Below are 4,705 nucleotides of genomic sequence, written 5' to 3' on the forward strand. Positions count from 1 at the left end.
TCAGGTTTACTGTATCCCTCTGACTTTCTTATTGAAGATGAAACACAGAAATTGCATCGGAATTAAATACAAAAGGCACAATGCCGAATTATGTTCAAGAGGACTGACTCTTCTAACTGTCTATTATTGAACCAGTCCTGTGACACTACTTATAGACTCAGATGCTTCACTCCAGGTTTACTGTATCCCGTGGACCTTCTTATTGACGACGAAACACAGAAATTGCATCGGAATTTAATACAAAAGGCACAATGCCGACTTAAGTAAAAGAAGTCTGACTCTTCTTACTGTCTATGATTTGAACCATTCCTGTGACACTAGTTACAGATTCCGATGCTTCACTCCAGGTTTACTGTATCCCTTGGTCCTTCTTATTGACGATGAAACACAGAAATTGCATCAGAATCATATAGAATATGCACAATGATGACTTTAGTACAAGAAGACTTTCTATTCTTACTGACTATGATTTGAACCATTCCTGTGACACTAGTTATAGATTCCGATGCTTCACTTCAGGATTACTGTATCCCTCTGACCTTCTTATTGACGATGAAGCACAGAAATTGAATCGGAATTAAATACAAAAGGCACAATGCTGACTTAAGTACAAGAAGACTGACTCTTATTATTGTCTATGTTTTGAACCATCACTGTGACACTAGTTATAGACTCCGATGCTTCACTCCAGGTTTACTGTATCCCTTGGTCCTTCTTATTGACGATGAAACACAGAAATATATTCGGATTTAAATACAAAAGGCACAATGCCGACTTAAGTACAAGAAGACTGACTCTTCTTACTGTCTATGATTTGAACAATTCCTGTGATACTAGTTTTAGATTCCGATGCTTCACTCCAGGTTTACTATATCCCTTGGGCCTTCTTATTGACGATGAATCACAGAAATAGCATCGGAATTCAATACAAAAGGCACAATGCCGACTTAACTATAAGAAGACTGACTCTTCTTACTGACTATGTTTTGAACCATTCCTGTGACACTAGCTATAGATTCCGATGCTTCACTTCAGGTTTACTGTATCCCTCTGACCTTCTTATTGTCGATGAAACACTGAAATTGCATCGGAATTAAATACAAAAGGAAGAATGCCGACTTATGTACTAGAAGACTGACTCTTCTTACTGTCTATGTTTTGAACCATTCCATTGACACTAGTTATAGATTCCGATGCTTCACTCCAGGTGTATTGTATCCTTTGGACCTAGTTATTGACGATAAAACACAGAAAATGCATCGGAATTAAAAAGAAAGGACACAATGCCAACTTAAGTACAGGAAGGCTGACTTTTCTTACTGACTATGTTTTGAACCATTCCTGTGACACTAGTTATAGATTCCGATGCTTCACTTCAGGTTTACTATATCTCCTGGACCTTCTTATTGACGATGAAACACAGAAATTGCATCGGAATTAAGCACAAAAGGCAAAATGCCGACATAAGTACACGAAGACTGCCTCTTCTTACAGTCTATGATTTGAACCATTCCTGTGACACTAGTTATAGATTCCGATGCTACACCCCAGGTTTACTGTATCCCATGGACCTTCTTATTGACGATGAAACACAGAAATTGCATTGGAATTAAATAGGAAGGGCACAATGCCGACTTAAGTACAAGAAGACTGACTCTACTTACTGACTATGTATTGAACCATTCCTGTGACACTAGTTATAGATTCCGATGCTTCACTTCAGGTTTACTGTATTCCCTGGACCTTCTTATTGACGATGAAACACAGAAATTGCATCGGAATTAAATACAAAAGGCAAAATGCCGACTTAAGTACAAGAAGACTGACTTTTCTTACTGTCTATTTTTGAACAATTCCTGTGACAATAGTTATAGATTCCGATGCTTCACTTCAGGTTTACTGTATCCCTCTGACCTTCTTATTGCGGTGAAACAGAGATATTGCATCGGAATTAAATACGAAAGGCACAATGCAAACTTAAGTACAAGAACACTGACACTTCTTACTGACTATGTTTTGAACCATTCCTGTGACACTAGTTATAGATTCCGATGCTTCACTTCAGGTTTACTGTATCCCTCTGACCTTCTTATTGACGATGAAACACAGAAATTGCATCGGAATTATATAGAAAAGGCACAATGCCGAATTAAGTACAAGAAGACTGACTCTTCTTACTGTCTATGTTTTGGACCATTCCTGAGACACTAGTTGTAGATTCCGATGCCTCACTTCAGGTTTACTGTATCCCTTGGGCTTCCTTATTGACGATGAAACACAGAAATTGCATCGGAATTAAATGCAAAAGACACATTGCCGACTTAAGTACAAGAAGACTGACTCTTCTTACTCCCTATGTTTTGAACCATTCCTGTGACACTAGTTATAGATTCCGATGCTTCACTTCAGGTTTACTGTATCCCTCTGACCTTCTTATTTACGATGAAACACTGAAATTGCATCGGAATTAAATTGAAAAGGCACAATGCCGACTTAGGTACTAGAAGAGTGACTCTTCCTACTCTCTATGCCTTGAACCATTCCTGTGACACTAGTTATAGATTCCGATGCTTCACTTCAGGATTACTGTATCCCTTGGTCCTTCTTATTGACGATGAAACACAGAAATTGAATCGGAATTAAATACAAAAGGCACAATGCCGACTTAAGTACAAGAAGACTGACTCTTCTTACCATGCTTTGAACCATTCCTGTGACACTAGTTATAAATTCCGAGGCATCACTTCAGGTTTATTGTATCCCTTGGGCCTTTTTATTGACGATGAAACACAGAAATTGCATCGGAATTAAATACAAATGACACAATGCAGAATTGAGTACAAGAAGACTGTCTCTTCTTACTGTCTATGCTTTGAACCATTCCTGTGACACTAGTTATAGATTCCGATGCTTCACTTCAGGTTTACTGCATCCCTTGGACCTGCTTATTGACGATGAAACACAGAAATTGCATCGGGATTAAATACAAAAGGCACAATGCTGACTTAAGGACAACAAGACTGACTCTTCTTACTGACTATGTTTTGAACCATTCCTGTGACACTAGCTATAGATTCCGCTGTTTCACTTCAGGCTTACTGTATCCCTCTGACCTTCTTATTGACGATGAAACACAGAAATTGCATCGGAATTAAATACAAAAGGCACAATGCCGACTTAAGTACAAGAAGGCTGACTCTTCTTACTCTCTATGTTTTGAACCATTCCTGTGACACTAGTTATAGATTCCGATGCTACACTCCAGGTTTACTGAATCCCTCTGACCTTCCAATTGACGATGAAACACAGAAATTGCATCGGAATTAATTAAAAAAAAATCACAATGCCGACTTATGGACAAGAAGACTGACTCTTCTTACTGACTTTGTTTTGAACCATTCCTGTGACACTAGCTATAGATTCCTATGTTTCACTTCAGGTTTACTGTATACCTCTGACCTTCTTATTGACGATGAAACACAGAAATTGCATCGGAATTAAATGGAAAAGGCACAATGTCGACTTAAGTACAAGAAGACTGACTCTTCTTACTGTCTATGTTTTGAACAATTCCTGTGACACTAGTTTTAGATTCCGATGCTTCACTCCAGGTTTACTGTATCCCTTGGGCCTTCCTATTGACGATGAAACACAGAAATTGCATCAGAATTAAATACAAATGGCACAATGCAGATTTGAGTACAAGAAGAATGTCTCTTCTTACTGTCTATGTTTTTAACCATTCCTGTGACAGTAGTTATAGATTCCGATGCTTCACTCCAGGTTTACAGTATCCCTTGGACCTTCTTATTGACGATGAAACACAGGAATTGCAATGGAATTTAATACAATAGGCACAATGCCGACTTAAGGACAAGAAGACTGACTCTTCTTACTGACTATGTTTTGAACCATTCCTGTGACACTAGCTATAGATTCCGATGTTTCACTTCAGGTTTACTGTATACCTCTGACCTTCTTATTGACGATGAAACACAGAAATAGCATCGGAATTAAATAGAAAAGGAACAATGCCGACTTAAGTACAAGAAGACTAACTCTTCTTACTGACTATTTTTTGAACCGTTCCTGTGACACTAGTTATAGATGCCGATGCTTCACCTCAGGTATAGTGCATCCCATGGATCTTCTTATTGACGATGAAACACAGAAATTGGATCCGAATTAAATACAAAAGGCAAAATGCCGACTTAAGTACACCAAGGCTGACTCTTCTTACTGTCTATGTTTTGAACCATGCCTGTGACACTAGTTATAGATTCCGATGCTACACTCCAGGTTTACTGTATCCCTCTGACCTTCCAATTGACGATGAAACATAGAAATTGCATCGGAATTAAATACAAAAGGCACAATGTCGACTTAAGTACAAGAAGACTGACTCTTCTTACTGTCTATGTTTTGAACAATTCCTGTGACACTAGTTTTAGATTCCGATGCTTCACTCCAGGTTTACTGTATCCCTTGGACCTTCTTATTGACGATGAAACACAGAAATTGAATCGGAATTAAATAGAAAAGGCACAATGCCGACCTAAGTACAAGAAGACTGACTCTTCTTACTGACTATGCTTTGAACCATTCCTGTGACACTAGTTATAGATTCTGATGCTTCACTTGAGGTTTACCGTATACCTTGGATCTTCTAATTGACGATGAAACACATAAATTGCATCGGTATTAA

This window comes from Schistocerca piceifrons, unplaced genomic scaffold (genome assembly GCF_021461385.2).
Source record: "Schistocerca piceifrons isolate TAMUIC-IGC-003096 unplaced genomic scaffold, iqSchPice1.1 HiC_scaffold_2412, whole genome shotgun sequence".
Lineage (NCBI taxonomy): Eukaryota > Metazoa > Arthropoda > Insecta > Orthoptera > Acrididae > Schistocerca > Schistocerca piceifrons.